General features: G+C 43.9%; 1 long non-coding RNA gene and 8 other non-coding genes across 9 annotated transcripts; 1 reads left to right on the plus strand and 8 right to left on the minus strand.

Moving 5' to 3' along the window:
- Nucleotides 1-1,351: 1,351 nt before the first annotated feature.
- trnal-cag (transfer RNA leucine (anticodon CAG)) lies at nucleotides 1,352-1,434 on the minus strand. The gene has a single exon. It is a non-coding gene; the product is annotated as a tRNA-Leu (tRNA).
- Nucleotides 1,435-2,145: 711 nt separating this feature from the next.
- LOC147314081 (signal recognition particle RNA) lies at nucleotides 2,146-2,444 on the minus strand. Its single transcript, XR_015124919.1, has one exon.
- Nucleotides 2,445-8,543: 6,099 nt separating this feature from the next.
- Nucleotides 8,544-10,997, minus strand: LOC147314082 (uncharacterized). Its single transcript, XR_015124830.1, has 3 exons — nucleotides 10,860-10,997; nucleotides 9,942-10,011; nucleotides 8,544-9,791 (listed from the first exon to the last, which is right to left on the minus strand). It is a non-coding gene; the product is annotated as an uncharacterized LOC147314082 (long non-coding RNA).
- A 2,667-nt stretch (nucleotides 10,998-13,664) lies between these two features.
- Nucleotides 13,665-13,747, minus strand: trnal-cag (transfer RNA leucine (anticodon CAG)). Its single transcript has one exon. It is a non-coding gene; the product is annotated as a tRNA-Leu (tRNA).
- A 711-nt stretch (nucleotides 13,748-14,458) lies between these two features.
- LOC147314084 (signal recognition particle RNA) lies at nucleotides 14,459-14,757 on the minus strand. Its single transcript, XR_015124920.1, has one exon.
- Nucleotides 14,758-16,668: 1,911 nt separating this feature from the next.
- trnal-cag (transfer RNA leucine (anticodon CAG)) lies at nucleotides 16,669-16,751 on the minus strand. The gene has a single exon. It is a non-coding gene; the product is annotated as a tRNA-Leu (tRNA).
- Nucleotides 16,752-19,500: 2,749 nt separating this feature from the next.
- On the minus strand, nucleotides 19,501-19,583 carry trnal-cag (transfer RNA leucine (anticodon CAG)). Its single transcript has one exon. It is a non-coding gene; the product is annotated as a tRNA-Leu (tRNA).
- A 711-nt stretch (nucleotides 19,584-20,294) lies between these two features.
- On the minus strand, nucleotides 20,295-20,593 carry LOC147314087 (signal recognition particle RNA). Its single transcript, XR_015124865.1, has one exon.
- Nucleotides 20,594-21,081: 488 nt separating this feature from the next.
- trnaq-uug (transfer RNA glutamine (anticodon UUG)) lies at nucleotides 21,082-21,153 on the plus strand. Its single transcript has one exon. It is a non-coding gene; the product is annotated as a tRNA-Gln (tRNA).
- Nucleotides 21,154-21,785: the final 632 nt, after the last annotated feature.

The raw sequence follows: 21,785 nt of genomic DNA on the forward strand, positions 1-21,785 counted from the left end.
GCTTATTGGGAGGTGAAACCATACTGCATGTCACATAGTGATAACTTGTTTTTGGTCGCCAAGCGGGCGAAGGCACTGCGTTCAGGTCGCAGTCTCCTCTGAAGGCGTTTGTTCGAATATAGCAGCTGTTCAGCCATGTAAACACATACTACGAAGCTCGTGGCGCCCACTTTCTGTGCTGACTTTGAGGTCGGAAGAGGTTTGGAGCTGTACAGTTAGTGAGTCAGCAGAGTGTTTGTGACTTTTGCGCACAAGCGCACCTCAGCACTCGGATACTCCAATCTGTAACTTTGTGTGGGCTGTAACTGAATTTCAGACAGCTCTTTAGTACCACATAGTGACTGACAAGTGAAGGATAACTTTAGTGATTGACAAGTGTTTTGTAAAGGCAGACGTCATGGTTAGCTGCTTGATTTTATAAAGCTCTCACAGAAAACACAAGTCATACAGAAATTCAATGTGCCAGAGAAGACATGCAGTATGGTTTCACCCCCCAAAAATCAGGTCCCACCGATTTCACCAGATTTCACTCCATAAGAGTTTCCTCTTTTCAAAACTCTCCCAATTCATCCAGTGACCCTGCTTGGCCAGCGCTATGGCTCTGGCGTGTCTTACTGTTTCCTCCTTTCGACACACCTCCTCCACCACCATTTTTTGACGTTCGGTTACAGATGCCTGTTGCCACCGAGGTTGCCAAGACCAAATCCTTCTCTGCCCTGTTGGACGCGACCCACCATGTCATTATGGCTCAGAGCCGATTTGGCCTGTAGCACAGACGTGGCTGTGGTCCACTTCCTCCCTGTTGCTAGGGTGGGAGCAGCGCCCCTCACTATGGGGTCCCGGGAGTCCTTGAGTGACATCTCAAGCCTCACTCAAGGAGTGCAGTGTTGTTAATCCGCCTGAGGTCATTAGCCAAGTTTTGCCTTCGTTTGTCAAGTTGCCAGGTATCATTGAGGTCTACATTATACCACCGTCCCAGGCTCTTGATGGACATCTCTTAGACTGTTGGAATTGGTTCTCCACTGATATAGAATTGCCAGTTTCAAGTGTATTTTGTCACAACAGTAAGAAGTCTCCAAAGGTTGATTCTGTTCATCTGAATGTAGCGTTTTCAGTGGGAAAAATGTCTCGTCACTCATCCAAGTGACTTCTTCAGTGTCAGCTGACTGCAGGTTTCCCCAATCTTATAAACAGTATATTTGCATAATGACTGAAAGTAGCCCCCTGAAGGAACAGTGGGCTTGGAGGTCAGTTCCTTCATCACGATTATGCAAATTCTCATGACCATTGATCAACAACCACTGATCAAAGATACATGAGTAGAAGGAAGAAAGAAGTGCCAAGATACAATTGTCAGAAGTGGGATTCGAACCCACGCCTCCAGGTGAGACTGCGACCTGAACGCAGCGCCTTAGACCGCTCGGCCATCCTGACACATTGCAGCAGCCAACTAGTTGAATAATCCCATGCAGTTGCTGATTTCCATTTGACATACTTGTATGTTAAGTGCATGTAATAAACAAATAAAAATAATTACTAAGAAAATATATTGATTTAAAAGTTTGTGTTAAATGTTGTAAGTCAGATCGAAATAGAAAGATCAGGTGTGGTGGACAGGAATGATTAGATGTCAACAACTTGATTGGATGGCCAAAGTGTGAAATGTGACGTCCTGTGAGGGAAGCGTGAAAAAGCGTGAGCAGGTATAAAAAGACATTCTGGGTTCTTCTATTTTGTCTTTTGCGAGATGAGCAGTTGGGAAGGTTGGATCTAAGAGGTTCACAGTTGAAAGTTCAAGCAGACACGCTAGAGGTGGAACCACAGCCCAACCTGTGAACTGGTTTCAAATGAATGCCCAGCTGCTTTCCTGTTGGGTGATTTTCATCAACACAGAACACGGGGATAAATGCATTTTTGGTTCCATCCTCTCTCCTCACCAAGGAAATGTCCTACTTTGAGTTTGTCTCCACCTGCTGGGCGGTGGCGTGTTTAGAGTGGAGGATGTAGTTGCAGCTGTCCTGCAGGTGGAGGTGGTGCCGGACAAGCAGAGCAGCAGATTTGTGAGTGTTTTGGACTTGAATTAAAAAGACCAAGACATGCTGATGAGGCTGCTGTGTGATCTAGAGACAAGTATAAGGATGTGTATAAAGATTGGGTCTAGCTGTATTGCTCAGGCTGCGCTACAGCATCTATTCACAGGTGCGATCCCACTACTGAGCGACACGGGGGCTTTGACCTGCTCCGTCTCCGACCTGGGCCGGTGCACCCCTCCTTAGGTGACCTGGTGGTCTCAGGCTCCCCCAGGATCACCATATCAATGCCGAACGCAATGCGGACACCCGATCGACATAGCCTGCTGCAGCTCAGAGCTCCTGAGCTCAAACGATCCTCAAACCTCAGCCTCCTGGTAGCTTGGATTACAGGAACGCGCCACCGCACCCGGCGAGAAGCACTTACGTTAACAGGGCTTTTAACCATGTCTGAGGTAACATCATGACACTAACCTGCTGCCCATCATTAGCAAAGTTGTAATGATGGGCAGCAAAGATGAGCAATGAATGGTGCACAATTGTTATATGCAAGTTTTTAGAAAGCTCGTGGTTAACCCAAGAGTATTTTGTCACAATATCAAGAAGAGTAAATCTTCAATGTCAGAAGTGGGATTCAAAGCCACACCTCCAGGGGAGACTGCAACCTGAACGCAGCGCCTTAGACCGCTCAGCCATTCTGACATTGCAGTGCCAGTTTGGTGGAGGTTACCACTGTCAGATACTTTGGAAGAAACACACATTATCCTTCTCATAACACATATAGCAGCTGTTCAGCCATGGAAACGTAGTGCGAATAATCTACAATGTCATGCATACTGATCATTTGGCTGAATACTTTTACGCAGGTTGCCATGACATGACAGTTCACACAGTTTCACATCGGTTCCATGGTGTAATGGTTAGCACTCTGGACTTTGAATCCAGCGATCTGCGTTCAAATCTCGGTGGCATCTGCTTTTTGGGAGGTGAAACCATACTGCATGTCACATAGTGGTAACTTGTTTTTGGTCGCCAAGCGGTCGAAGGCACTGCGTTCAGGTCGCAGTCTCTTCTGCAGGCGTTTGTTCGAATATAGCAGCTGTTCAGCCATGTAAACACATACTACGAAGCTCGTGGCGCCCACTTTCTGTGCTGACTTTGAGGTCGGAAGAGGTTTGGAGCTGTACAGTTAGTGAGTCAGCAGAGTGTTTGTGACTTTTGCGCACAAGCGCACCTCAGCACTCGGATACTCCAATCTGTAACTTTGTGTGGGCTGTAACTGAATTTCAGACAGCTCTTTAGTACCACATAGTGACTGACAAGTGAAGGATAACTTTAGTGATTGACAAGTGTTTTGTAAAGGCAGACGTCATGGTTAGCTGCTTGATTTTATAAAGCTCTCACAGAAAACACAAGTCATACAGAAATTCAATGTGCCAGAGAAGACATGCAGTATGGTTTCACCCCCCAAAAATCAGGTCCCACCAGATTTCACTCCATAAGAGTTTCCTCTTTTCAAAACTCTCCCAATTCATCCAGTGACCCTGCTTGGCCAGCGCTATGGCTCTGGCGTGTCTTACTGTTTCCTCCTTTCGACACACCTCCTCCACCACCATTTTTTGACGTTCGGTTACAGATGCCTGTTGCCACCGAGGTTGCCAAGACCAAATCCTTCTCTGCCCTGTTGGACGCGACCCACCATGTCATTATGGCTCAGAGCCGATTTGGCCTGTAGCACAGACGTGGCTGTGGTCCACTTCCTCCCTGTTGCTAGGGTGGGAGCAGCGCCCCTCACTATGGGGTCCCGGGAGTCCTTGAGTGACATCTCAAGCCTCACTCAAGGAGTGCAGTGTTGTTAATCCGCCTGAGGTCATTAGCCAAGTTTTGCCTTCGTTTGTCAAGTTGCCAGGTATCATTGAGGTCTACATTATACCACCGTCCCAGGCTCTTGATGGACATCTCTTAGACTGTTGGAATTGGTTCTCCACTGATATAGAATTGCCAGTTTCAAGTGTATTTTGTCACAACAGTAAGAAGTCTCCAAAGGTTGATTCTGTTCATCTGAATGTAGCGTTTTCAGTGGGAAAAATGTCTCGTCACTCATCCAAGTGACTTCTTCAGTGTCAGCTGACTGCAGGTTTCCCCAATCTTATAAACAGTATATTTGCATAATGACTGAAAGTAGCCCCCTGAAGGAACAGTGGGCTTGGAGGTCAGTTCCTTCATCACAATTATGCAAATTCTCATGAACATTAATCAACAACCACAGAGAGTTAATCCCATACAGCTTATGACAAAATTTGATCCGAAGTGATTGATGGCCCTAATCACGACCTTTTGACCTCCCGCCCCTCCCCCCCGGAAGCGTGTAATGAGCGTGACGAATCGCATCCGGAGAAGGGGGGTGGGAAACCCCCCGCGTGACGAATCGCATCCTGAGAAGGGGGGGTGAACCCCGGAAGCGCGCCATCTGTTGCTAACCGTGTCGAATTGCATCCTGAGAAAGGAGGGGGGGAACCTCCGGAAGCGCGTCATCTGTTGTTGGGGGAAAAAAAAGTTTTTAGAGGGAGGGGGAAACCTCCGGAAGCGCGCCATCTGTTGGAGGGGAATAAAAAAGCAGAGAGGTGGAGTCCGTCACAATTTCTAAGGCACAGACACAAGATGGATTTCCTTCTGCAGCCCTGCAACGTTCCTGTGTCCGATGAGATCTGCTCTCCCAAAGAAGAAGGCTTTGAATATGACATATTCAAATACAGCATATTTACTATGGAAGGCCTCGATCCGGACCTTATGACCCTACCGGAAATACTCCGGAAGTGTCTAGTCATTTTCAGACCTGTTGCGTCATGTTCCCTAAGCACAGCGGTGATGCAGCAGATGATTCTGTGATGTATAGAGAGACAGAGCGGATGTAATTTTACTTTCTTAAGCTGCACCGGCGTTTGTAATGGAAATAAAGAGTGACTTCCTGTAGAGATTTCAATAGTATTTTATTTTCCTATAATACAGACGCTGTAAAAAACCTTTAAGATACACCATAGCTTGTGATGAAAAGAAGAACTTTCTATCCGCTTGTAACCTACAGGCTGCCTATGTGTAAAAAACGAATAAATATCCCTTAGTGAATACTACTTTTCCTTTTGAGAGACTGAAAAACAAACCAGCGACAGGCGATCTTGTTTCACTCACACACACACACACACACACACACACACACACACACACACACACACACACCCCGCGGGCCAAGGAGGAGTTTTTTTCTTCAATACTTTAACAATAAGTTTTCTCAATAGATAGAAAATGATGACGCTGAGGAGTCAACATCCGATATTATCATTGCTTGTAACCCGGTAAATAATTTCGTACATCTCCCCATAAAACAAGTCTTAGTGGAAAAAAGCTCATTTTCGAATAAGTTTATTAAAGCACCCCCCCTCTGTGGAAAAGAGTCAACCATGAGGCGAGTTTTGTCAACAGCAAGAACAACTGTTGCCCATAAAGTAAAACAAATATCCGCCTCAAAGTCGTATTTTACCGTTGCAGAATGTGGAAAACAGACAGCCCTCACAGGAGGCACCATAGTTAAAATATTTAAATTTCAACTAAATTTGTAGTAATGATCGGATTTCCTCACTTATCTACACCACACTCCTTGTCCTTGATTTCTTATCGTTTCTTATCGTTCCTCTGTCCCTTAATAGAAACCACATATATAGAAACTATCCTCCCTTTCAGTTGTCTTTTGCACTTCCATATCGCAAAGCAGTTACTGTAGGTTATTTTCTGCTTATGCATTAATGTAATTAATTAACTTATTTATCCTTAAGTAAGGTAATGACTTGAGTTCTAATGCTTTTTGTCTCTTGAGTTAGCTGTCAATGTGGGATTTTTTTCCCCTTTTGTTCAGTTAAAGCTGCCTTTCATTCTTCAACACAGCTTAAACTCTAATAGGTAAGCTTTCTTGTAATTTCTTAGTTCTGCAGGCTTCTTGAAAGACATCCGAGACTCTTCTTTGGATGCTGGCTGCCTTTTGTTTTGTTTTCTGTCAAGATGATCCCACACTGCTTCGATTATCTTGAGGTTCGAACCCTGGAGAGATCAATCCATGACTGATGCGTTGTTTCATCCAGGCATACTTTGACTACATTGGCAGTATGTTTGCGATCATTGTCGTACTGAAAAATGAAGTTGAAGCCAATCAGACACTACGTGGTATTACATGGTCGATCAAAATCTGGTGGAACTTTTCTACATTCATAATTTGATTAATTTGGATAAGAGCTCCAACAACACTGGCTGAAATCCAGCCTCAAAGCACGGTAGAGTATCCACGCTGTGTTAAAGACGGCTATAGACATTCACTGTTGTATCTCTCTTCGGACCTCTTCCATGCATATTTCAAATTTGGAATCATTACTCCATAAGACATATTACAGCTGATTTCTTTTTCCAGTCAATTTCTTGTGTAATTTGGCACACCTCAGCCTTATTTTTCTCTGTTCTCCTTCCTTAAGAATGGCTTATTAACAGCCACCCTTCCAACTCAGATAACTTTTGATGAGGTTTCATGAAATGTTTACAGCACTTGAGTTACTCGCCACGGCCATCCTAAATGCTAAAAACACTAAACTTTAATTCTAAATTACGTAATTAACGTTAACCAGAAAAAACAAGCCAAAGTCGAAATGTTGCTGAGCTGACCTGTGGTATGCTATGTCTTCTAAAGCACGTATAATGTAAACAGAACTGGTCTTTGCACAGAAGCCTGTGGAGCTTCATAATTAACCTCAGTGTGTGAAGAGGACTCTCCATTTAATAATAGCTGTAATAAAATGTTCTGGCCGACGGTGTTAAACGCTGCACTTGGGTCTAGCAGGGAAGATTTCAACTTTTCAATACGAATGAAGGCTGCAAACTGATTAGATTAATGTCTGATGATCTTTTCCGTGCTTCTTCAAGTTTGTAACACCAAACATATTAAAGGATGATGTAAGGCTCACAGGAAGAGTTTAATTAGACACACATTTACTATTTTCTTTATACTCTTTCTTTCTTGACATGTTTAATATGATTACTATCAGAGGAGAAAATGAACCTTGTGTAGTCTAAAAACTTTTTTATTTAATCAAACTGTAATGTTGTTGAACTCTGACGGACGTGTCTTTTAATCTTGTCAACAAATCCTTAATCATCTAAATCTGCCATTTATCATCTTGTAAAATGTTCCCTCTGCTTCTGTTGCACATCTCCCCCCGACACTCTCTGCTTCACCAGCCCTGTGCAGCTGGTTCAACCCCTGCCTGCCTCCTTAAACTGGGGTGTTTAAATCTCTTTACCTCTGTTGTGAACTTCACACAAAGTTTGTGGTAACAAAATCAAACTGACGAGGATCTCGTTTGAAAAACACACACACTCACGAGACAAAATAAAAACAGACTGCTCAAAGCAAAAGCAGAGCCCTCACAGCTGGTAGTACAAACACAGTGACAACATGCGTATTAGATACCCTCAGTGCCAGAAGCATAAATATGAAAAAGGTGGGATCACCAAGAATATCCTAAAAATGGCGTTGAGGTGGGTGTTACAGTGAAAAAAAACAAAAAGCAGCCAAATTTTCATCTGAAAATGTTGAATTTTAGTAAAAACAATGCTCTGTAGTTTGATACTGTCGTTACAGACAAAGCAGATGTTTAAAGCCTTTGAACGCTCATTTAAAATGCGCTCATTCTCCTTATCAGCTGGAAACATTAAAGCCGTAAAATGACTTTTTCAAACGGATAAAAACTATTGAACAGCAGCAATGATGAGCCTGTACCAGAATTTGAATGTACATGTGTTGAAGGTGCGGGTCTTGTTGAATTATTAAACATACTTTCTTTAATTTTTCGAGCCACAAAAACAACAACTTTTAATTTTCTTCTGCTTGAGTCTCGGCCTCGGGTAGCTCTACTTATCATTGCTCAATCAGTTGTCTGTTTGTGCTACTTTTTCAAGGAGCAGCGGATTATTGGTAAGGGTGACTTTATGTGTTTAGCTACTTAAGTGGAAGTACTGTGGATAGTTTTACCTTACATACATAGATCTACCAATACAGCTTCTGAGGTAACTGTTTACAAAATGTTATAATCTATTCAAAGGTTCTTTGCAATTTTACATTGATAAACATTATCCTTAACACATTTGACCCGCATAAAGTGCTATGGCCATCACACTGTCATTTAGAATTGTTTAAATAACTCGTGTCTTAAGTCCTTCCATCAAACAGAAAATAAAAAAATTAAAAAAATAAAAAAGTCGCATGGATCACTTTATATTTCTAACATTTTGTGATATAAAGTCGTTCATAACAAACTGAAAGGCTGGGAGTTTAAAATGCAAACCGATGGAAGCAGCAGTAGAAGACTATAATGTCACAGAGCACACGGTGTCTATTATTGTGTAGACAATTATAAATAAGAGCTTAATAAAGATGCTTAATTTCTTAAGAAATAAACAGGTGGCGGGATCTTTATCAAAAGTGGATGTTGCATCTGTGGCTAAACCCCTGTACCCAAAAACTTTAAAAATCTACTGTGTGTGAGGCTGTGTAAGTAAAGCTTGCCCTTCACACCCGCGTGTAACAAACCATTTGTTGGGGGTTGTGGATTTGACACCTCAGCATTGTGAAAGTGGGGAAACATGTTTCTGGCTGTGCATAAGATTTCTGCTTACAACTTAGAATCTCAGTTCTAAATGAAATTCAGATGTTTTTTAAGTATGGCTAATGTATTATTTGACTTCTAAGGCACGCACACACACACGCACACACACGCACACGAACAACAACACCAACACAGAGAAGAAGAAGAGGGGGTCGGCAGACTATGAATAAATCTACATACTCTGATATATGGTATGTGTTTTATAAAAACCTACTCTACACCAGCTGAGGAAGTAATTAAACACAATGTTTTGCCAAGTTTCCCCTCTGGGAAAAAGTCTGTCTTCATTTATTCAGTTATTGTACTAATGTATGCACATTTCTATGCTATTAAAGGTACTGAAAAGCTTTACTTACACAATACTTTGGGTACTGAGTTGACTTACAACAAAGATTATGCTGAAATGCTGAAAAAAAAAAAAATATATATATATATATTATAAACTATATAAATAAAAAGTACTTTTAATAAATTAAATTATTTTTTCACATGAAAACAATATTTATATTAATAAATTCTCGTTTAACAGAAATCTCTGATAATGTTTGTGGTGTCAGCTTTTTCCTTTTCAAACTGTGCGAGAGAAGAAGTATCTCATGACATTCACGCCTAATGTGTTCAGCATATTCTGCACAGTCTGCATCGTCACTGGTACCTGTTTAAGGCTGACGGGGGGTTGAACAGCAGGCTCTGGACACGGGCCCCAGTGAGGAACCTGAGCCCTGATGATGGGGAGGGTGAGTGCAAACACCAGAGCCAAAGGTAGCTTCATGGTAAAGATGTGGCTTTATTACCTAAAGAGAGTATGAAAGAAAAGCAGGTAAGGTAACACAAACCAAAAGAAACATGGCCAACGCAAACAAGATTACTGCTACATCAACTCAGGCAACATTTTTCTTGGCAGAAATAATCTAATATTAACTAATTTATAGTTTAATCCTTCGCATGTATCTCCACAGATTTCTCTTACCTCTGTGTTCCAGTGGTTCAGATATGTGCTCTGTCTTTAGAGATAGAGAGACAAGGCCGTGTGACCGATGGTGACATGGAACTGAATCTGAGCCCCAAAGAGAGAATAAGAGTTATGCTTTTGCACCATATTGTGTTTTCACCGTTCTTTCATAGCAAGAAGAATGATTTTCAGTCAAATGATCCCTACAATCAGTATATTTAATTTCAAAATCAGCCACCCTGGAAATCAACCTACCATCTGGATAATTGTCAGATACTTCTTCCACCACAGGTACTTTTGGATCTTAGGTCCACAGGAGGCAAGACTGTAATACAGGTACATCAGGACATGGATCATCGCATTCATATGTGCACCAAAGAATGCTGCAGTAGAAGAAACAATAAGTTTTTAATTTTGTTCTGCTTACTATAGTTAAAAAAAATCTTAAACTGAGTTGCTCTGAACTCCTGCTGTCTGTATCCAATAAAAAGGCAATAGTTGAGGGGGTGGGAGATACAAACAAGTGTAGGTCCAGGGGCCCATGAATCCAGATTAAACTATCCAAGCTACATATGACGATACTATGCTTGTGGGTTTCAGTGAAATTTGTCATCTAGCTTCCTCATCAGTGTTCAGACTCAGTTTACTCTCAGTCACAATCATCTACTTGCAAATATACATATAGCTGCACCTGTGTTTACTAATTAGCAAGTGATAGCGTGTTATCATGCTAAATACATACTGTGAACATGATAAACATTGTACCCAATAGTAAACTTCAGCGATTAAATGCTATTACTCTCAACATGTTGCCTTGTTGGCATTAGCACTTAGCTCAAAGTGCTCCTCTGCCAATGGTATACCTTTACAGAGTTGCTAGCATGGCTGTTAATATGCAGATGCATATTATAAAAAAAAAAAAAAAAAAAAAGCTCAACAAACAACAATAATGAATACATTAACCAGTAGTGAATAAAAGGTTTATAGACAAGTAGCTCCACATGTTTGGTTTAGCTTCCTGAAGCATCCACCAAGGCATTTGTGTCTCTTCCCAGCCCTCACCCAGTATAAACCACAAAACTACAGAGCCGATGAAGGCTTTATCAACAGCAATGCTGATAAATTCATATATATATCATATAGCTGATGTCTGCTGTGTTGTAAGCTACTCACACTGTCCTCCTGCCACCCACTTGATGCCAATCCACCAGAGCGTGAACATGGAGCAATGATGGTAGACGTGCAGGAAGGTGACCTGGTTAAATTTTTTCCTCAGGATGAAAAACACAGTGTCCAGATACTCAATGCCTTTGGAGATGAAATACCTCCACAGAGTTCCTGCCACCTGACTCCCGCAGAAATAAAGAAGGGGAAGAAAAAGACTGTTAACATATGAACATATATGATCAAGAGCTACATGTGTGTGAACTCTGATTTTGGAAATCCTAACCTCGACCCGAGACTGACTCACTTGTGGTTTCTGTTTCAAACTACGTCATAGAGCAACAGGAAGGAAGGTGAAACTGAACACCATTCAACTCCGGCTTGTACTTTTTTCTGATAACAGACCCGTGCTCTAAATGTATGGATGCCTCTCATGTTTCTAAAAGCTCTCTGAGTGACGTGTCCCTGGCAGGCTGACTGTAATTTTCTGAACCATGGGTACAGTGGAGAATTATTAACAGGTAGGGATCTGGTTCCAAGGAAACTAATTATTGTAGACACAAAAGTCTTAAGATAGTAAGTTACATAAACAGCTGAAGTCCCACTACTATATTCAGAGTTTATCTATGCAAGCGTGTGTGTGTGTGTGTGTGTGTGTGTGTGTGTGCAGTCGGGAGAGTTGGGGTATCCAATTTCCTTTTTTTGAATGCCTTCTTGTGAACGCTGTCTGTTTTCCACATTCTGCAACGGTAAAATACGACTTAGAGGCGGATATTTGTTTTACCTTATGGGCAACAGTTGTCTGGCTTTGTTCTTGCTGTTGACAAAACTCGCCTCATGGTTGACTCTGAGAAAAAAACTCTTTCCCACAGAGGGGAATAAACTTATTCGAATATGAGCTTTTTTCCACTAAGACTTGTTTTATGGGGAGATGTACGAAATTATTTACCGGGTTACAAGCAATGATAATATCGGATGTTGACTCCTCAGCGTCATCATTTTCTATCTATTGAGAAATCCCATTGTAAAAGTAATGAAGAAAAAAACTATTCTGCCGTCTCACTCCTCCTTGACCCGCGGTGTGTGTGTGTGTGTGTGTGTGTGTGTGTGTGTGTGCCTTCTGTTTTCCGCATTCTGCAACGGTAAAATACGACTTTGAGATGGATATTTGTTTTACCAAATGGACAATTGCTGTTGACAAAACTCGCCTCATGGTTGACTCTTTCCCACAGAGGGGGGTGCTTTAATAAACTTATTCGAATATGAGCTTTTTTTTCCGCTAAGGCTTATTTTAGGGGAGGAGATGTACGAAATTATTTACCGGGTTACAAGCAATGATAATATCGGATGTTGACTCCTCAGCGTCATCATTTTCTATCTATTGAGAAAACTTATTGTTAAAGTATTGAAGAAAAAAAACTCCTCCTTGGCCCGCGGGGTGTGTGTGTGTGTGTGTGTGTGTGTGCCTTCTTGCGAACGCCGTCTGTTTTCCGCATTCTGCAACGGTAAAATACGACTTTGAGACGGATATTTGTTTTACCAAATGGACAATTGCTGTTGACAAAACTCGCCTCATGGTTGACTCTTTCCCACAGAGGGGGGTGCTTTAATAAACTTATTCGAATATGAGCTTTTTTCCCCGCTAAGACTTGTTTTATGGGGAGATGTACGAAATTATTTACCGGGTTACAAGCAATGATAATATCGGATGTTGACTCCTCAGCGTCATCATTTTCTATCTATTGAGAAAACTTATTGTTAAAGTATTGAAGAAAAAAACTCCTCCTTGGCCCGCGGGGTGTGTGTGTGTGTGTGTGTGTGTGTGTGTGTGTGTGTGTGTGTGTGAAACAAGATCGCCTGTCGCTGGTTTGTTTTTCAGTCTCTCAAAAGGAAAAGTAGTATTCACTAAGGGATATTTATTCGTTTTTTACACATAGGCAGCCTGTAGGTTACAAGCGGATAGAAAGTTCTTCTTTTCATCACAAGCTATGGTGTATCTTAAAGGTTTTTTACAGCGTCTGTATTATAGGAAAATAAAATACTATTGAAATCTCTACAGGAAGTCACTCTTTATTTCAATTACAAACGCCGGTGCAGCTTAAGAAAGTAAAATTACACCCGCTCTGTCTCTCTATACATCACAGAATCAGCTGCTGCATCACCGCTGTGCTTAGGGAACATGACGCAACAGGTCTGAAAATGACTAGACACTTCCGGAGTATTTCCGGTAGGGTCATAAGGTCCGGATCGAGGCCTTCCATAGTAAATATGCTGTATTTGAATATGTCATATTCAAAGCCTTCTTCTTTGGGAGAGCAGATCTCATCGGACACAGGAACGCTGCTGGGCTGCAGAAGGAAATCCATCTTGTGTCTGTGCCTTAGAAATTGTGACGGACTCCACCTCTCTGCTTTTTTATTCTCCTCAAACAGATGGCGCGCTTCCGGAGGTTTCCCCCTCCCCTCTAAAAACTTTTTTTTCCCAACAACAGATGACGCGCTTCCGGAGGTTCCCCCCCTCCTTTCTCAGGATGCAATTCGACACGGTTAGCAACAGATGGCGCGCTTCCGGGGTTCACCCCCCCTTCTCAGGATGCAATTCGACACGCGGGGGGTTTCCCACACCCCTTCTCCGGATGCGATTCGTCACGCTCATTACACGCTTCCGGGGGGGAGGGGCGGGAGGTCAAAAGGTCGTGATTAGGGCCATCAATCACTTCGGATCAAATTTTGTCATAAACTGTATGAGATTAACTCTCTAACCACTGATCAAAGACCCATGAGTAGAAGGAAGAAAGAAGTGCCAAGATACAATTGTCAGAAGTGGGATTCGAACCCACGCCTCCAGGTGAGACTGCGTCCTGAACGCAGCGCCTTAGACCGCTCGGCCATCCTGACACATTGCAGCAGCCAACTAGTTGAATAATCCCACGCAGTTGCTGATTTCCATTTGACATACTTGTATGTTAAGTGCATGTAATAAACAAATAAAAATAATTATTAAGAAAATATATTGATTTAAAAGTTTGTGTTAAATGTTGTAAGTCAGATCGAAATAGAAAGATCAGGTGTGGTGGACAGGAATGATTAGATGTCAACAACTTGATTGGATGGCCAAAGTGTGAAATGTGACGTCCTGTGAGGGAAGCGTGAAAAAGCGTGAGCAGGTATAAAAAGACATTCTGGGTTCTTCTATTTTGTCTTTTGCGAGATGAGCAGTTGGGAAGGTTGGATCTAAGAGGTTCACAGTTGAAAGTTCAAGCAGACACGCTAGAGGGGGAACCACAGCCCAACCTGTGAACTGGTTTCAAATGAATGCCCAGCTGCTTTCCTGTTGGGTGATTTTCATCAACACAGAACACGGGGATAAATGCATTTTTGGTTCCATCCTCTCTCCTCACCAAGGAAATGTCCTACTTTGAGTTTGTCTCCACCTGCTGGGCGGTGGCGTGTTTAGAGTGGAGGATGTAGTTGCAGCTGTCCTGCAGGTGGAGGTGGTGCCGGACAAGCAGAGCAGCAGATTTGTGAGTGTTTTGGACTTGAATTAAAAAGACCAAGACATGCTGATCAGGCTGCTGTGTGATCTAGAGACAAGTATAAGGATGTGTATAAAGATTGGGTCTAGCTGTATTGCTCAGGCTGCGCTACAGCATCTATTCACAGGTGCGATCCCACTACTGAGCGACACGGGGGCTTTGACCTGCTCCGTCTCCGACCTGGGCCGGTGCACCCCTCCTTAGGTGACCTGGTGGTCTCAGGCTCCCCCAGGATCACCATATCAATGCCGAACGCAATGCGGACACCCGATCGACATAGCCTGCTGCAGCTCAGAGCTCCTGAGCTCAAACGATCCTCAAACCTCAGCCTCGCGGTAGCTTGGATTACAGGCACGCGCCACCGCACCCGGCGAGAAGCACTTACGTTAACAGCGCTTTTAACCATGTCTGAGGTAACATCATGACACTATCCTGCTGCGCATCATTAGCAAAGTTGTAATGATGGGCAGCAAAGATGAGGAATGAATGGCGCACAATTGTTATATGCAAGTTTTTAGAAAGCTCGTGGTTAACCCAAGAGTATTTTGTCACAATATCAAGAAGAGTAAAGCTTCAATGTCAGAAGTGGGATTCAAAGCCACACCTCCAGGGGAGACTGCAACCTGAACGCAGCGCCTTAGACCGCTCAGCCATTCTGACATTGCAGTGCCAGTTTGGTGGAGGTTACCACTGTTAGATACTTTGGAAGAAACACACATTATCCTTCTCATAACACATATAGCAGCTGTTCAGCCATGGAAACGTAGTGCGAATAATCTACAATGTCATGCATACTGATCATTTGGCTGAATACTTTTAGACAGGTTGCCATGACATGACAGTTCACACAGTTTCACATCGGTTCCATGGTGTAATGGTTAGCACTCTGGACTTTGAATCCAGCGATCTGCGTTCAAATCTCGGTGGCATCTGCTTTTTGGGAGGTGAAACCATACTGCATGTCACATAGTGGTAACTTGTTTTTGGTCGCCAAGCGGTCGAAGGCACTGCGTTCAGGTCGCAGTCTCTTCTGAAGGCGTTTGTTCGAATATAGCAGCTGTTCAGCCATGTAAACACATACTACGAAGCTCGTGGCGCCCACTTTCTGTGCTGACTTTGAGGTCGGAAGAGGTTTGGAGCTGTACAGTTAGTGAGTCAGCAGAGTGTTTGTGACTTTTGCGCACAAGCGCACCTCAGCACTGGGATACTCCAATCTGTAACTTTGTGTGGGTTGTAACTGAATTTCAGACAGCTCTTTAGTACCACATAGTGACTGACAAGTGAAGGAACTCTTTAGTGATTGACAAGTGTTTTGTAAAGGCAGACGTCATGGTTAGCTGCTTGATTTTATAAAGCTCTCACAGAAAACACAAGTCATACAGAAATTCAATGTGCCAGAGAAGACATGCAGTATGGTTTCACCCCCCAAAAATCAGGTCCCACCGATTTCACCAGATTTCACTCCATAAGAGTTTCCTCTTTTCAAAACTCTCCCAATTCATCCAGTGACCCTGCTTGGCCAGCGCTATGGCTCTGGCGTGTCTTACTGTTTCCTCCTTTCGACACACCTCCTCCACCACCATTTTTTGACGTTCGGTTACAGATGCCTGTTGCCACCGAGGTTGCCAAGACCAAATCCTTCTCTGCCCTGTTGGACGCGACCCACCATGTCATTATGGCTCAGAGCCGATTTGGCCTGTAGCACAGACGTGGCTGTGGTCCACTTCCTCCCTGTTGCTAGGGTGGGAGCAGCGCCCCTCACTATGGGGTCCCGGGAGTCCTTGAGTGACATCTCAAGCCTCACTCAAGGAGTGCAGTGTTGTTAATCCGCCTGAGGTCATTAGCCAAGTTTTGCCTTCGTTTGTCAAGTTGCCAGGTATCATTGAGGTCTACATTATACCACCGTCCCAGGCTCTTGATGGACATCTCTTAGACTGTTGGAATTGGTTCTCCACTGATATAGAATTGCCAGTTTCAAGTGTAATTTCTCACAACAGTAAGAAGTCTCCAAAGGTTGATTCTGTTCATCTGAATGTAGCGTTTTCAGTGGGAAAAATGTCTCGTCACTCATCCAAGTGACTTCTTCAGTGTCAGCTGACTGCAGGTTTCCCCAATCTTATAAACAGTATATTTGCATAATGACTGAAAGCAGCACCCTGAAGGAACAGTGGGCTTGGAGGTCAGTTCCTTCATCACGATTATGCAAATTCTCATGACCATTGATCAACAACCACTGATCAAAGACCCATGAGTAGAAGGAAGAAAGAAGTGCCAAGATACAGTTGTCAGAAGTGGGATTCGAACCCACGCCTCCAGGGGAGACTGCGACCTGAACGCAGCGCCTTAGACCGCTCGGCCATCCTGACACGTTGCAACAGCCAACTAGTTGAATAATCCCACGCAGTTGCTGATTTCCATTTGACATACTTGTATGTTAAGTGCATTTAATAAACAAATAAAAATAATTACTAAGAAAATATATTGATTTAAAAGTTTGTGTTAAATGTTGTAAGTCAGATCGAAATAGAAAGATCAGGTGTGGTGGACAGGAATGATTAGATGTCAACAACTTGATTGGATGGCCAAAGTGTGAAATGTGACGTCCTGTGAGGGAAGCGTGAAAAAGCGTGAGCAGGTATAAAAAGACATTCTGGGTTCTTCTATTTTGTCTTTTGCGAGATGAGCAGTTGGGAAGGTTGGATCTAAGAGGTTCACAGTTGAAAGTTCAAGCAGACACGCTAGAGGGGGAACCACAGCCCAACCTGTGAACTGGTTTCAAATGAATGCCCAGCTGCTTTCCTGTTAACAGGGCTTTTAACCATGTCTGAGGTAACATCTAGCAGCTGTTCAGCCATGGAAACGTAGTGCGAATAATCTACAATGTCATCCATACTGATCATTTGGCTGAATACTTTTAGGCAGGTTGCCATGACATGACAGTTCACACAGTTTCACATCGGTTCCATGGTGTAATGGTTAGCACTCTGGACTTTGAATCCAGCGATCTGCGTTCAAATCTTGGTGGGACCTGCTTATTGGGAGGTGAAACCATACTGCATGTCACATAGTGATAACTTGTTTTTGGTCGCCAAGCGGTCGAAGGCACTCCGTTCAGGTCGCAGTCTCCTCTGAAGGCGTTTGTTCGAATATAGCAGCTATTCAGCCATGTAAACACATACTACGAAGCTCGTGGCGCCCACTTTCTGTGCTGACTTTGAGGTCGGAAGAGGTTTGGAGCTGTACAGTTAGTGAGTCAGCAGAGTGTTTGTGACTTTTGCGCACAAGCGCACCTCAGCACTCGGATACTCCAATCTGTAACTTTGTGTGGGTTGTAACTGAATTTCGTAACTGATTCTGCAGAGAATCAGTGCCAAAAAAACCAAGGTACTCCGAGTTGGCTATGCACGTGCCCACATTCCTGTCATGATCAACCAACAACGTGCTGAAGAGGTGGAGAATTTTACATATCTTGGCAGCATCATCTCGAATGACGGGGTCTCTGATCGGGATGTCGACGGCAGAGTAGGGAAGGCAGTTGGTGTCCTGCGACGTCTCCAACCTATTTGGAACTCGACCTCCCTGAATGTAAGGCTCAAGATCAGACTACTGAACTCTATAGTCTTCCCTACTGCACGTTACGCTAGTGAAACCTGGCGCTCAACAAGTGCAATTATTCAACACCTGAACGTGCTTCAACAACGTGGCTTGCGGCGAATCCTGAGAATTTCCTACCGGGACCGAATAACAAATGAGGAGGTCCCACGAAGAGCAGGCACCCGCCCATTAGCCGATGTTGTTGCAGAAAGGTGCTTTCGCTTTGCGGGACATATTTTACACCTACCCCCTCATCGCCCAGCTAAGATTACCATGACATGGCGTCCACGCACTGGCAAGCGAAAGCAAGGCCGACCAAAGATCACATGGCGTCGAACATTTATGGACGATCTGAGAACTGTCGACATTGCCTGGGACGAAGCTGAAGCAGTCGCTGCTGACCGACATCGATGGAGATCACTAGCTGCCCGATGCGCCGCTCGGCGTAGGAGGAACATAGTACTAAGTAAAGTAACTGAATTTCAGACAGCTCTTTAGTACCACATAGTGACTGACAAGTGAAGGAACTCTTTAGTGATTGACAAGTGTTTTGTAAAGGCAGACGTCATGGTTAGCTGCTTGATTTTATAAAGCTCTCACAGAAAACACAAGTCATACAGAAATTCAATGTGCCAGAGAAGACATGCAGTATGGTTTCACCCCCCAAAAATCAGGTCCCACCGATTTCACCAGATTTCACTCCATAAGAGTTTCCTCTTTTCAAAACTCTCCCAATTCATCCAGTGACCCTGCTTGGCCAGCGCTATGGCTCTGGCGTGTCTTACTGTTTCCTCCTTTCGACACACCTCCTCCACCACCATTTTTTGACGTTCGGTTACAGATGCCTGTTGCCACCGAGGTTGCCAAGACCAAATCCTTCTCTGCCCTGTTGGACGCGACCCACCATGTCATTATGGCTCAGAGCCGATTTGGCCTGTAGCACAGACGTGGCTGTGGTCCACTTCCTCCCTGTTGCTAGGGTGGGAGCAGCGCCCCTCACTATGGGGTCCCGGGAGTCCTTGAGTGACATCTCAAGCCTCACTCAAGGAGTGCAGTGTTGTTAATCCGCCTGAGGTCATTAGCCAAGTTTTGCCTTCGTTTGTCAAGTTGCCAGGTATCATTGAGGTCTACATTATACCACCGTCCCAGGCTCTTGATGGACATCTCTTAGACTGTTGGAATTGGTTCTCCACTGATATAGAATTGCCAGTTTCAAGTGTAATTTCTCACAACAGTAAGAAGTCTCCAAAGGTTGATTCTGTTCATCTGAATGTAGCGTTTTCAGTGGGAAAAATGTCTCGTCACTCATCCAAGTGACTTCTTCAGTGTCAGCTGACTGCAGGTTTCCCCAATCTTATAAACAGTATATTTGCATAATGACTGAAAGCAGCACCCTGAAGGAACAGTGGGCTTGGAGGTCAGTTCCTTCATCACGATTATGCAAATTCTCATGACCATTGATCAACAACCACTGATCAAAGACCCATGAGTAGAAGGAAGAAAGAAGTGCCAAGATACAGTTGTCAGAAGTGGGATTCGAACCCACGCCTCCAGGGGAGACTGCGACCTGAACGCAGCGCCTTAGACCGCTCGGCCATCCTGACACATTGCAACAGCCAACTAGTTGAATAATCCCACGCAGTTGCTGATTTCCATTTGACATACTTGTATGTTAAGTGCATGTAATAAACAAATAAAAATAATTACTAAGAAAATATATTGATTTAAAAGTTTGTGTTAAATGTTGTAAGTCAGATCGAAATAGAAAGATCAGGTGTGGTGGACAGGAATGATTAGATGTCAACAACTTGATTGGATGGCCAAAGTGTGAAATGTGACGTCCTGTGAGGGAAGCGTGAAAAAGCGTGAGCAGGTATAAAAAGACATTCTGGGTTCTTCTATTTTGTCTTTTGCGAGATGAGCAGTTGGGAAGGTTGGATCTAAGTGGTTCACAGTTGAAAGTTCAAGCAGACACGCTAGAGGGGGAACCACAGCCCAACCTGTGAACTGGTTTCAAATGAATGCCCAGCTGCTTTCCTGTTGGGTGATTTTCATCAACACAGAACACGGGGATAAATGCATTTTTGGTTCCATCCTCTCTCCTCACCAAGGAAATGTCCTACTTTGAGTTTGTCTCCACCTGCTGGGCGGTGGCGTGTTTAGAGTGGAGGATGTAGTTGCAGCTGTCCTGCAGGTGGAGGTGGTGCCGGACAAGCAGAGCAGCAGATTTGTGAGTGTTTTGGACTTGAATTAAAAAGACCAAGACATGCTGATCAGGCTGCTGTGTGATCTAGAGACAAGTATAAGGATGTGTATAAAGATTGGGTCTAGCTGTATTGCTCAGGCTGCGCTACAGCATCTATTCACAGGTGCGATCCCACTACTGAGCGACACGGGGGCTTTGACCTGCTCCGTCTCCGACCTGGGCCGGTGCACCCCTCCTTAGGTGACCTGGTGGTCTCAGGCTCCCCCAGGATCACCATATCAATGCCGAACGCAATGCGGACACCCGATCGACATAGCCTGCTGCAGCTCAGAGCTCCTGAGCTCAAACAATCCTCAAACCTCAGCCTCCCGGTAGCTTGGATTACAGGCACGCGGCACCAGACACGGCGAGAAGCACTTACGTTATCAGGGCTTTTAACCATGTCTGAGGTAACATCATGACACTATCCTGCTGCCCATCATTAGCAAAGTTGTAATGATGGGCAGCAAAGATGAGGAATGAATGGTGCACAATTGTTATATGCAAGTTTTTAGAAAGCTCGTGGTTAACCCAAGAGTATTTTGTCACAATATCAAGAAGAGTAAAGCTTCAATGTCAGAAGTGGGATTCAAAGCCACACCTCCAGAGGAGACTGTAACCTGAACGCAGCGCCTTAGACCGCTCAGCCATTCTGACATTGCAGTGCCAGTTTGGTGGAGGTTACCACTGTTAGATACTTTGGAAGAAACACACATTATCCTTCTCATAACACATATAGCAGCTGTTCAGCCATGGAAACGTAGTGCAAATAATCTACAATGTCATCCATACTGATCATTTGGCTGAATACTTTTAGGCAGGTTGCCATGACATGACAGTTCACACAGTTTCACATCGGTTCCATGGTGTAATGGTTAGCACTCTGGACTTTGAATCCAGCGATCCGCGTTCAAATCTCGGTGGGACCTGCTTATTGGGAGGTGAAACCATACTGCATGTCACATAGTGATAACTTGTTTTTGGTCGCCAAGCGGGCGAAGGCACTGCGTTCAGGTCGCAGTCTCCTCTGAAGGCGTTTGTTCGAATATAGCAGCTGTTCAGCCATGTAAACACATACTACGAAGCTCGTGGCGCCCACTTTCTGTGCTGACTTTGAGGTCGGAAGAGGTTTGGAGCTGTACAGTTAGTGAGTCAGCAGAGTGTTTGTGACTTTTGCGCACAAGCGCACCTCAGCACTCGGATACTCCAATCTGTAACTTTGTGTGGGCTGTAACTGAATTTCAGACAGCTCTTTAGTACCACATAGTGACTGACAAGTGAAGGAACTCTTTAGTGATTGACAAGTGTTTTGTAAAGGCAGACGTCATGGTTAGCTGCTTGATTTTATAAAGCTCTCACAGAAAACACAAGTCATACAGAAATTCAATGTGCCAGAGAAGACATGCAGTATGGTTTCACCCCCCAAAAATCAGGTCCCACCGATTTCACCAGATTTCACTCCATAAGAGTTTCCTCTTTTCAAAACTCTCCCAATTCATCCAGTGACCCTGCTTGTTTTACTGTTGCACCCAACCATTCTACAACTGAAATGCCTTGGACT

Source organism: Aulonocara sp. 'chitande type north' Nkhata Bay, linkage group LG14 (assembly GCF_057382095.1).
Source record: "Aulonocara sp. 'chitande type north' Nkhata Bay isolate Kocher_YH1m ecotype deep benthic linkage group LG14, A_spYH_male_GT1.1, whole genome shotgun sequence".
NCBI lineage: Eukaryota > Metazoa > Chordata > Actinopteri > Cichliformes > Cichlidae > Aulonocara > Aulonocara sp. 'chitande type north' Nkhata Bay.